A 13,630-nucleotide genomic window follows, 5' to 3' on the forward strand; every position below is an offset into this window, starting at 1 on the left:
TTTTCTTAATATTTCAATACTGACTTTTTCCAAAGTGCATTTATTATTTTATGATTAAAAACTAGGTTACAATAAATAAATAAAATATGCATATGCTTTGACATAGCAATTTTGTTTCTAGTAATTTATTCCAAAGAAACAATTAAGGATGTGCATAAAGATTTATATATATAATGCTCATTGTAGCATTGTTTATTACAACAAAAATGGAAAATAGCCAATTCTGCAATATAAATATGGTTAAATAAATTACACTATATCCATTTTATGAATATCATGTATTCATTAAAATGATGCTGTGGAAGTTTTCTCCTAACATGATGTATCACCCTTTATTAACAAGTTTTTTTTTTTTAATATGGAGCTGTTACAAAATAGTAAGTATAGTAGGCTTACATTTTGATTAAATTTATACATATTTTACAGAAGTCTGTATGTCAAATTCTTAACTAATTGCCTCTGTTTAGTTGGTTTGTGAATGATTTTATGTTCTTCTTTGTGTATTTTATGTAATTTTTAAAATTTCTGCAATAGTGTGCATTACTTTTAGAGCCAGAAAATGTTACAAGGAACAATTACCATCATATTTTATAAATACGAGAGATTTTCCTGCATGAGAAAATAAAAGGTTAATAAGTTTCAGTATAAAGTTTACAAATATTTTCCACCTGGTCCAGATTTTATTAGTGACACCAAAAAAGGTAATTTACTACCCTGAAACAGAGGAGGAAGAAGCCAAATTAAGCATCTGTCAAGATAAAGTTGAATAAAATCAAGTTCAATGGAGAAAGGCTGAGAAATCAAGACTGAATGAAGGCAAATATCTACTTTAAAAATATATAGTAATGATCTAGTAAAAACTAATTATTTTTACTTTTATTATTGTTCAATAAAAAATTTAACAATTACCATTTACCAAATGCTGGCTATATGATTTTTATGTAACCCTTACAACAGTCCTATAAAGTTGACCTTAATACACAGTTTTGGGAATAATTTATAGATACTGAATTGGGATATCAAAAAGGGTTTAAAAATTGCTCAAATATATGCAGCTAGTAAACAATACAGCTGGAATACAGACTTCTTTGAACCCAAATTCAATATTCTTTCTTTCATCTACTAGCCTATGAAGGTACTTTACCACCTGTATTAAATAAACCTGATGTCCAGATATGCTCTAGACATCGGGACACTTGAAGGAATCAATTCAGGTAGTAGATATATGCCAAGGAAAACTGGGATTATAAACCAAGGGCAATTATAGAAGAAAACAGAATTAGAGGGAAAACTTCATTTCAGTAGTGAGAGGAGTTTAGGCAAAACTAGTAAAGACTGACTAAGGAATAGTTCTGAGTCTTTGTAGACTGATCTACTTTATCCCCTTTCTTCTAGGATGAAAATTTTGAGAACAGCAATCAAGGACTTGTTTGGGGCACATTAATTAGTTACCAATTTCAGCCCTTTCTCGCTCACAGGAGAGCAATAGTGAGGAGAATAGAAAAGGTATGCCATGGAGATCCTCTGTTTTTCAGCTCACGAGAATTTGGTGGACACTCAGAAGAGTCCAATGACAGCGTGAGTGGCACCTTGACAAAGGCAGCAGTAGAGCTGATGAAGGCTACAGTATTGGAATCAGCTCTGGTGCTGGCGCAGCAGTACTCAGGAAATATCTGGGCTGGGCAATAGGGCAGGAAAAGCACCAGAAGAGGCTCACTGGTTGCATGAATGGCTGTCTTTGACAGGACACTAGGGAAAAAGACCATCATCGTAAGTAGAGCAAAATAGGGAAGGGAATAGCCCAGAGGATGAGTCCATCCACTAAGTCTTAAAGTAAATTCCTTCACCCTCAAAAAGGAATTAAAACCATGAGAGTTGTGCTAGAACTGTCCAAAGGCCACAAAGCAGCTTGGAAAATGTGAGAACATAGACTAGTATCTTTTTTCTATAAGAAAATAAAATACCATAGATTTTTATTACTTTGTAATATGTAATTAAAGCTATGAGCAGATTATCATAATCAAATGATCTGTCCCCTTGTTGTTTAGCTAACCTGTGTGCATGACTATGTTTAGTCATGTTGAAATTTCATAATTTTGTATATTTTTAGAATCTTCTGTGGATGTTTTCTCCCTAGTAACTGTGACATGAAGTTCACAATGAAATGTGAATTCTTGGTCAAAACAAATGTCAAACATCTCTCCTCTTTTTACCAGTGCAATTATTTGGTTCCTAAACTTGACCAAAAGGCTATTTTAAATTCTGTCTTTTGCTTCTTCTGTTCTTTCCCACTACTCTCTCTTCCCATCCTTGAGTCAGATTTCTCAGGAAAAATCAAAAAAGAATCATCAGTGTCCTAGAGTTGAAAGTGAAAAAAACTACACAGCATTAACAACAATGACTCCTAACTATGTAAAAACATATGTGGGAGAAAGGGGGTAAAAAGTAATCATATTGTATCTGTCTTTTTTATTTTTACCTCAATGATTTTTATTTTAAAAATTGTTATTAAAATCACTCCAGCTCATTGCCATTAACTCTACTTCATAGTTCAATGGTATAATTCTCCCAGTTACATTACACAATGCCAAAAGATTTTTCAAAGTGGTCTTTTAATTACAATTGCAAGCTGATACAGATGGAATTTTATAGTTATGCAGAACTCCTTACACTTCTGTTATTATAAGTCACTCAGGGATACAGTTAGACATAGTCCCATTTCCCCCATGGGTGATAACTCTTCCTCCACATATGTATTCTGGTGAACCCATTTAAACCCAACACTCAACATGCAGAACTGCTGAACAAAATGGAACTTTAAAGGCACATTTGTGGCATCAAAACTCATTCTAATCTTTATAATGTTAATAAATTGCCTTGTTTATAATCAAGGCTGACCTTCAAAATCCAGGAGGTTGCTTGACTGCTCAAGCTTTGGTTAGTTTCTGATGGTTGTTGACCTGATCAGTTGTCAATAGATACAGAAAGCTACAGACTGATTTTTTTTTTTTTCTTTAGCAGGAATCACACATGTCTGTCAAGTTAGGTCAGGTAAAGAAAGTATGGAGATTAAATAGGAAACTATTTAATGAAGTCTTTGATTTCCATTGAAAACTCAGCAGCTAGTGTCAATATTTTAATTCAAAATGAGAAGGGTAAGTATACTTAAGCTATTACACATGAACAGGACTCAACTGTATCTCCTATGCTAATTTGGTAACGAACGTAAGATATTTTCTGTAGTGGAAAGGGCCAAACAACACCTGAAGATTTTATTCATTCAACAAGCATATATTGACCACTTACTAGGTATTGACCATACAGAGATGACAATAACATGATCCTAAATATATGTTGCTCATATTGTTTCAGCTTTCAATGTTTCACATTATTTGAGGTTTAAACTCTAACAGTTAGTGTACTTACAGAACTAATCAAGTGAAAAATAAAGCAGTGGGTTTAGCCAGAACTTTGTAATAAAGGCACCAGAGTAGAATAGTTGTTTCAGTAGATATGTCTTCCCCTAAATTCACTCATTACTTGTACTGAGTGGATTTTTTTCTTTACTGAGCCTTGTCGCAGAAATATCCCGTGGCTTCTCTCTTTTAATCAAGGATTTTTTTTGCAAGGTTCTTCATTCTCCTCATCACAACCGGGTGCCAGGGCCTAGCAGGACTTGAATTCTGATGACTCCAATTGAGGCCACATAAGACATTTTCATAGATTGCACTAGAGCATTCATTAAGTTTTTAGCTGCTTGGATGAGGGAAGTGATGCTGTCCAAAGTTGAAATGATTAGCTCTCCTACCCACATTTTGGATCTTAGCTTAACTTGACTACAGGTTTTCAGTTGATGAGAGTAGAACTTAATCTGTTCCAGCAGTCCAACAAGACCTGGTTACATGATAGGTCTAGACATGTGCCAAGTGAGGACATATGTCTTTGATACTTATTCTGATGTAATTTTAGCTGCATAGATCACATCAGTCATATGCTGTGGTGGTCCTTTGCCCGTTGTGAAGTCTGCCATCTCTATCATGATCATACACATCTTCTTGGCCAGAACAATGATATTGTTGCTTGTATCATCCATATCTCAATCTCTGCACCCAGCTTACTCTTTACTTTCTTGAAATCAGCCACTTGCTCAGCACTGTTCTTCTTTTTCTGCCTCAGGTGTTTGAGTCATCTTAGCTGTCAGTTTTCCCTCCAGTCTGAATGCTGTTGTGACAGCGGACCTAGCGATCTTCTTCCAGGTTAGAAACATCTTCCAGTTCCTCTGGGGTTCAAATTACCAAGACTGAACATCTGATATCATGAAATGTATCATAGATCTACTTTGAGATATCCACAAATGGATTAGCATCAAACACACCCAGAGTTTTTACTTAAGGTTTCCAAGGCAAAATTCACCTTTGTTACACACTCAAGAATTACAGTACTTATAAGGATGTTAATATTTCTCATCACACCTTCAGTAAAAGTCCCTGGCTCCTAACTGTCCATTTCACCTATGACAATGTGAACTCTTGCTGCCCATACTCTGATAGCACCTGCAGAATGATCTAAATTACCAGCACCCTGATCTCTCAATGATACATTTGTTAACATCATCAAGGATATGGCTCTGAGATTTAACTTTTGTAACTCAGGAATAGCCAGATAAAAGAGATGCATGGGGCATGGGGCAAGGTATGAGAAAAGGGTGCAGAGCTTCTATGCCCCCTCCGGGTGCACCATTCTTCCCAGTTCTCCACGTGTTCACCATGAGGAAGCTCTGATATATCTGTCTCAACATAATGAATTCCTAAGCACCAGCAAGCAATACTATGCAGTTACCTTTCAGGAACAGTAGTGATAGAGGTATGTATTTTAGATTCATGGGGGCAGAGATAGAATTTAAAACCCTAGGAAAGGATTAGATCACCAAGGGAGCAAGTATAGAAGAGAAAAGTCCATGACAGAGTGCTCAAGACCTAGCAAAGAAGATTGAAGACCAACAGCCAGCAAGAGACAAGAAGAATTAAGAGAAAGGGAAGATAATTGTTTCAAGGAGGAGAGACTAATTTAGTAACAAGGGCAAATGCTGTTGATGGATAAAATAAGATGAAGAGTGAGAACTGGCCATCGCTTTTAGTGATACAAAGATTACTGGTGACCTTAATGAAATTCCAGACTCATGTGGGGGAAAAAAAAACAGACTGGAAGGTCCCCAAGAGAATGGAAGAGAAAAGATTAGAAAACTCTTTTGAGGAACTTTACTGTCAATTGCAGGAAATAAATAGGGTATTAGCTGGAGATAGAAGTGTAATCAAGCAAGGGTTCTTTTCAAATAGAAGAAATAGTAGGACATTTGTATACTAATGGTAATTATTCAATAGAGAAAGAAATCTGAGCATGAGATGAACAAAGAGATAACTGTAATTCAGTAGACAAGAAAAGCCAATATCTAGCATGCAAGAGTAGTACTCAGTGTTAATCAGAAGCACAGACAGCTCCTCTGCAGTATCAAAAGAAAGCTAGAGGATATAGGCAAGTGTGTAGCTATCATGGTGGAAGTTCTCTTCTGACAGCTTTCATTTTCTTAGTGAATTCCAAGATAAAAATATGAGATTAAGGATAAGGAAGAAAGTATTGGAAGAATGGAGGAGAATAAGACATGAAATAGATATTTAGGATAGTTGGAAGGGACGTGACTGGGGAAATACAGAGTGATTACTGCAAAGCTTTATCATTATTAACTTGTAATATGTTTACTGTTTTCATTTTAAATTATTCCATCTATTTTACAATTTCTGTTTTAATTTCTAAATATAGTAAATATGACTACAACCTATATTAATGCAAACATGCTTGGACATTCAGTGATCTTTAGGAGTATACAGTGGTCCCTAGACCAAATGTTTGAGAAATGTTGGTACATATGAAAGAATTTGGGCTTCTTCTCTAAGGACAGGGTGAGGAGGAACCAGTCACTGGAATTAATTGAAAATTAGAGAACATGACCAGAGTTTAGAGCTTTGTCATATTTACCTGCTATATTTCACTGAAAAATCTATTTGCCCATTTAACTTTTATAGACAGTTTTTATTCTATGTTAAAGAGCATACAACATCTGTATATTAGGCACTTCTGATATCCCAACTCTTGGCCCTTCTTAGTCCATCCACTGATGTCACCAGCCCTGCAATGCTTTCACTATTTTGCCTGTTGGCCATAGTTGTGACTCAAGCCTGCATCACCTACATCACCCTTTCCTCCTGGGCTTCTCTGAGCCACAGTGTGGGAAGCCCACAGGAATGTACTTTGCTCTCATACATGTGCCCCACCCAGAAAAGTATGGCACCATCATTGAACAATGAATGATGAGGATCAATAAATAAATATTTCCCCCTTTTTTTGCACCTGAGTGGAAACTTCATAAGGCTTCTCACAAAACGCCAAAGGAATCTCTTCAAACCTCTCGATAACCCATCTTTGTTTGGCTTTTACTTCCTGTCTATTCCTTTCTTCTACTTCCTGGATGCTGTCTGCAAATAAAAACAAGTCTGCTTCAGTCTTTGCTTTAGGGGAAACCCAAAACTAAGATAGTATTCAACCAAATTTTCTGCCTAAAAATCCAAGTATTTTCCTGTCAAACTAATCCAAATCCAATCTGTTTCCTGTTAGTGAAAAATAACAAGTGCCATAGAAAGTATATATTTGTAGAGCAAGAGATACAAATGTGAAATGCATCTTTGACAAATAAACACTCCCATATACATTTTTGCTTCCATGTCTTAAATGAATACCAAATAATACATTGATAGTATATTCTCCAGCTATAAAATGTATCCTTGGTTAAACTAAGCTTCTACTGGGTACCAGAAAAAAATTATAACAAAAGAAAAAGTAATAGTACTCAATGAACCAGAAAAATAAAATCTCTTAAGCTTTTAAGATACATCTCCACAATAAGACTGAAGAATAATGGTCAGTGATCTAATTTAACATTTCTCAGTGCCTTAGAATCCTGCATACTTTTTCTGTTTTTAGCAGAAGCATTTCTCCTATGAATTCAATTTCATGCCACCCCACTAATACCATGTAGTGACATCTCATAGGTCATTATTAACTTCCAGAATCTCCTCTGGCAGAAAGCTCTCTTCTCAGGATTTCCACTCAAGGTTTTGGCCCTATGTGAGTATGCTGAGCATACTTAAAAGAAACCAACCTATCCCAGTTGTATTAATAACTCACAGACTATGACCTTCTCATTTAACACATCCTGCTGAGCAGTTATTAAATAACCATGGAGGGAAGTTTGATGCCCTCTTGTTAACCTACCTCACTCATATTGTTGGCCTTGTGGTCAAGACTGATATAAGTTTAAATATAATCTCTGTTTCCTCAAGAATTATTATTCCATTTGTTTGCTCTACTTGTTTATTACATACAAATCTGACTACCTGTTGCTTGAAATATGCAATTTGGGGAAACATAATAGAAAATAAGCCTCAAATTTGTCATTTCTGCAAATGTCAAGTTTCCTTTTAGTATAGATTTTGTAGATTCTCTGGTAAATTTCAAACTATCATAAGAAATAGCTCAAATAACATTTCCTCTTTACAAGATGACTTGACTTTATGTACCGTACAAGCACAGGTAGATTTTAATACCTCTGTTTTCCTCTTTAACATACTAAGTTGTATCACATTTTATTATATGTACTGATTAACACATTTGTCTGTCCCTTTAAGCACTTTGGAGTCAGACCCCACGCCATATACACTTTTGCATGGTCATTGTAGAGCTTGGTGCCTCACACAAAGAAAATTGTTAAAAAAAAATACATAAATGAATGTATAAACGAATGGATGAAAGAATACATCAATCAATAAGTGAATGAATACATGAATGAAAGAACAAATAAACAAATTATTGAGACAAGTAGGATCAATAGATTACCAGGGTCAGAATTCCAGAAGCATAATAGAAAAGTCCAGACCAATTAAGGGAGGTTTTTTTTTTCTTCCATTTTCCATTTCAGTGTTTAAATTGTTCCTGATTTAGTGGAAATGAAAAGAGACTTTTCACTGAATTAATTTTTCTATTTTAATGTTCTTTCTGACTTTAATTAAATAACCTCCGTAAGCTTGTCTTTTGCCTTCATTTTTCTCTTCTCAGAAGTGAAGCAGTGAATGCTCAACTCACAGGCTTCACAAAGATTTCACAGCTCTATTTTTAATGCTTGCAGTAGAGTTGGAGACATACGTTAAGAATTTTTTTAAGTCTTATTATTATTAACTCCAACAAACTGTTACAGAGAAAGGATTGTTCTGATCAGAATTATACTAATTACTTTTATATAATCAGGGATTTGCCATCACCACAGCTTTGTGTGCTCTTACAACTTGTCATTCTCTGCTCGATGCTAAATCCGTACCTCTGTGCGTTTATGCCTTGAGCAGCGGTCAATTCTGCTCTAGACACCAAGGTTTAGAGATTCAGAAGTAGGCATATACAAGATAACAGCAGAATTATAGTTTCTTGTTTAAAATTACTATTTAGAAGTAGTACACAGTTTTATTCACTGGTCTTTCTTTTGCTTTTTTTCTTTGTTTGTTCCCTGGTAAATCAGTTACTCTGGATGTTGCTGGAGTGCGACATGGCAAACCACCTGACAGCTTTGGTAGAGTTTATTTTTTTGTAATTGGACTTAAGAATTTGCTTTTGGCCTTTTGTCTGGAACTATTTCACTTTCCTAGAGTTTTAGAAATCATCAATCTTATATATATCACTTGGGTAGCCAGCTTGACAGTTTTGATGGGCCATTATTGTAGTTTAAATTTCATTTTTGGAAGATTTCATTTGACATTTCAGATTTATTATGCTACCTTGAAAGCTGGCGTTCCAGAGGGCTCTGCCTTTGATCTCAGGTCATCATTAGTTAATGCCAATGATCCACAGCATCCCCCTTGTGTGAATGTGAACTCAAAACACTTGTGAAGTACCATTTCATTGTGGCTCTTTTTTCATTAGTACTTATATTGGACAGTTTGAGAGCAATCTATACATATTATAGAGACTCTCCCAACATAATTTCATTAACTATTAAGATGAATAATAGAAATTACAGTTGTGTTTGATTAAGGATAAATAATAAACTTGTGATTAAGTGATATTTCCTTTTCATAAAAACTGAGAGGAGGAAAAGGAAAGGCAGATTCCAGACTCCCTGGTTTCATTTCTTTCCTCTTTTGCTGGCACTGAAAAGAATTTCTGTAGCTGCATTAAACTAATACAGAGTGTGACTATAATTAATACTATTATTAAAAAAGGGCATTTATAGGTTTACTTTGCTTTCAGCAAATCTATAAAGAATATATTAAAGAAAAATGAGGCAAATAGTCATTTTAATGGGGTATTCAAATAGCATTTCTGTGAAAAGAATTCTGCTTTAATGTTTTGAAAATATCAAGTGGCTCACAAAAATATTTATACACTGAACAATTCTAGAAGGCATTGCATATATTATAAAACATATACTAATAATGTAAGTTATTATTAGGAAATAATTTTTCATATTTATTTATTTATAAGCAATAAAAAGTAATCTTAATTGTGGTGACATATTCTGGCAGTTAGAAATAATTATTCCTTAATTTTCCTTATTCTTTCACTCATGAAACTCTGAATTCCCTTAATAAATAGGAATAACATGGATGGATCAGACTGGGTAGGAGGATGTTTTCCCAGAAATACTTGATTCAATGCTATAGCATTGTGGTTTTCTTGTGATTATTTTCTAGGTACTAGGTATCTTGTTTATTCTCTTCAAATAACTTGAAATCACAACATACCTCTGGTATTTCTTTCATCTATTATGTAAATAATTGTTATTCTCTTCACCAATCTATAATGATGCTTATAATTCCCTTTGTAATGCCAACTGATCACCATCAAACACGCATCGACCACTGCATTTCATCCTCAGTAGATACACTGTCTCAAGTTACTTTAACCTCAGTCACACCTTTTCTGTGTATCTTTGGACAGATTTGCACTATCAAATTTACATCTTATTTTATTTTTTGACGTGTTGTCATTTTGGGTCAGGGATGGTTTTCAGAGAATAAAATAAATGGCAGAGAGCTGCAATGGGAAAATAATGCAGCAGACAATACCCTCTGCTCAGTGTCCAGAAGAGTGCCATTTGGCTGAGAGCATTTGCAGCACTGTACTCTAACGCCCACTGGCCAGATACTGTTGGCCTGCTGCACCTGCTCCTCTGGCCTGAGAATGTGTGATAACATTCAACACATGCATGGGAAGTGTGTATGGTGCTGGGGGGGTGTGGGTGTCTGTGTCTCTGTATGTATATACACACATGAATGTTAACAGTGTACCATTATATATATGTTTATATGTCTAAAATCATGTTTTTATTTTTTTATTGTACATAAAAATAGCAAATCAGAGATGTATGAATTGAAGTTAATCTAGTTATGTATAATACCCAATAAGTCTGCAGACCCCAAAGGAATTGAAATGGTAAGAAAATAGCACATCTCTTTCCCTCCGTCTGTTCACAAATACAATTTTTATGTGCTAATTAACTACTGAGGGTCTCTATTTCCTTTGTTTCCTTTTGATCACATGAACTGAAAAGGCGATTTTCAGAAATATATTGATAGTAACACAATCCCATTACAACAAAAGAGTATGTGTGACCATGTGAGATTGGTTTTGAAGAATTTCATCTCCATTGTTGTCAAAATCACCTTTAGGTATAATCAGCTTTAGGTATAAAAGTAGATTTAGAAAATCCAATCAGTAATATACATTAGAGGAATTACTTATAGGTGTCATAATGATGATGTACATTACTGTTTCAATTAACTTCAGGAGAAATAAAGTTTGACTGTAAGCAATATTTACTGGAATGGAAACTTCTCAACTAAATATACAGAAGGACACTGTACTGAAAAGATTGGGTATACTTTTTTTTTTGCTCATATAAACTCTGAAGACAAGTCCTTCCATATTAGTTCAAAATTCCAATTTCAAATATTTACCTTTACATGCAAACCCTTTATCTTCTAAGCAATGCAGAATTACTGGTTTCCCCTTACACTTTCTTTTCACCTTTCTTCAACTAACCAAACAGTTCTTCTTTGGGGGAAATCCTTTCATCACCAATACAACATTAGGCAGATGAGATAGTCTTCGGTTATCAAAGAGCCCCATCTCCCAGCCACACTGGTGGTTGGGAGGTGCAGACACGCTGAGGCATCAGAGGCCTACCCTGGACTTTTGCTTTAACAGTTGGGTAAGAGGCTCTCTTTTCACTAGGAGAGTCGATGTAAAGATAATGGAAGCCTAGAGCCAGTACTGGCTTGTCACAATAGGGGAAGATACTTCCTGAGAATGAAGCCAACTCTGAGGAAAGTGGGAGGAGTAGCCTCATAACACCATCTGAAATCCAGAGCCCAGTGGTGCCTAGGTAAGGTTTATTCCTTGGACAGCCTCCCCTGCAACCAATTACATGAGATGGTAAATTCTCCTTTTGGTTTCTCTAGCTTGAGTGTGTGTTTGTCATTTGCAACTGAAAGATTTGTGACTAACACACAAACACATACACACACTTGCATTTGACAAGTTGAACACACAGAATGGCACACCTTATCTTTGAAGTGTTGGAAGTGAACTATTAAAAACAGGGAGAGACGAGGCCAAGATGGCAGAGTAGAAGGACTCTCGTAGCTCACCCTCTCCCACAGATACATCAAGACTCACAACCACGGACCCACTCAGCCAACCAGAGCACCTGCAGAACTCCAACAGAACATTGTCCTCTTTAAACGACAAAGACGCCAAAAATCTGGTAGGAGAAAAGAAAAAAAAGAAAGACGAAAAGGCGAAACAGTGCAGGACCGGTCCCGCGGGGAGGGACTGGCAAAGGAGGACTGGCGATCGTTCGCTGGGTCTCCCCTCTCCATCGGAGAGGCCAGCGGGACGGAGGGGGAGCCTCCGAGGTTCGGATCTGCAGGGAGCAGCCCTTGACTGACAGAACTAAGTTAAACGGGCACAGAGGGTCCCTGAGACACCCAGCCCGAGACCCACACTGTGCTGGGAGGGGGCGCGATCTGCTTGCCAACAGGCACTGGGAGCAGCACAGACGACGGCGCCAACGGAGGCGCCTCTGGAAACAGCAAGCTGAGTTCCCGAAACACGGCGAAGACAGAAAGACTTATTAAGAGCACACAGTCTCCAGGAGAACACCCCCTCCCCCCCCTTTTTTTTAATCTGTTTTTACCTGTTGTATTTTCTATTACCTTTTTAATTTTTACTTTTTAAACAATTATATATCTCCCAGTTTTAAGCCCTTTTAAATTTTAATATTATTATTTTTAAAAATCATGTCATTTTTATCTCTCTTGGTTTTGATCTCCTGTTATTGACTACACACAGGTTTCAAATACATTTTTTCCCTCCTTTCTCCTTTTTCAAAGGTTTTTAAGAGACGTCTCAACCCGATTGCTATTCTGCTTCAACTTGCTCTTCAATTATTCATTATACACTGTTTTCAAACCCTTTTTTCCTCCCCTTTTTCAAAATTCTCTTTATCATATCTTTTTTATCTGTTCTATTTTTTATTACCTTTTTAATTTCTACTTTCCAAACAATTGTATATGCTTCTAGTTTTAATTCCTTCTTAAATTTTTCTTTCTAAACAACTGTATATGCTTCTAGTTTTAATTCCTTTTAAATTTTTCTTTTAAAATACTTATATTATTATTTTTCTAAAAATCCACCTGATTTCATTTTCATTTCTTTTGGATTTGATATTCTGTTATTGATTATAAAAAGGTCTCAAGTATCATTTTTTGATTTTTTTCCTTTTTTTAAGGGTTTTTAAAAAGATGTCTCAACTCGAATGCTAGTCTGATTCAAATTGTGCTTCTATAATTGATTATACACTGTTTTCAAACCTTTTTTGTCCCTTCTTTTAAAATTCTCTTTCTCTCTCCCTCCTTTTTTTTTATTTTTTAAGTTTTATTCCTACATAGGCATTAGATAGATAAATAAATAAACTCCTTTAAGGACCACAATAGATAACTGATACTCCTTAAGCCACAGTGCCAGAGAGATATGAACAAGATGAAGAAGCAGAGAAACCATTCCCAATTAAAAGAAGAAGAGAAATCCCCTGAAAGAATGATCAATGAAATAGACATCAATAGCCTACTAGATCAAGATTTCAAAAAAGGAGTTATCAAAGTACTGAATAAACTAAAAGAGATAGTGTTTAGAGATATAAAATATGTCAAAAATGAAATAGAAGCTATAAAGAAGAGCCAAGTAGAATTGATAAACTCACTGGCTGAGATGAGAATGGACCTAAAGGCTGTGCAAAGCAGACTAGATAATGCAGAGGAACGAATTAGTGACCTAGAAGACAGGACAACAGAAAGCACCCAATCAGAACAACTGCAAGATAAACAAATAAAAACAAATGAAAGCAACATAAGGGACCTATGGGATAATATAAAGTGTGCCAATCTTCGCATAATAGGGGTCCCAGAACGGGAAGAATGATCAAAGGGCATTGAAAAGGTTTTTGAAGAATTCATGACTGAAAACTTCC

The sequence above is a fragment of the Camelus bactrianus genome, chromosome 2 (assembly GCF_048773025.1).
Source record: "Camelus bactrianus isolate YW-2024 breed Bactrian camel chromosome 2, ASM4877302v1, whole genome shotgun sequence".
Taxonomy (NCBI): Eukaryota; Metazoa; Chordata; class Mammalia; order Artiodactyla; family Camelidae; genus Camelus; species Camelus bactrianus.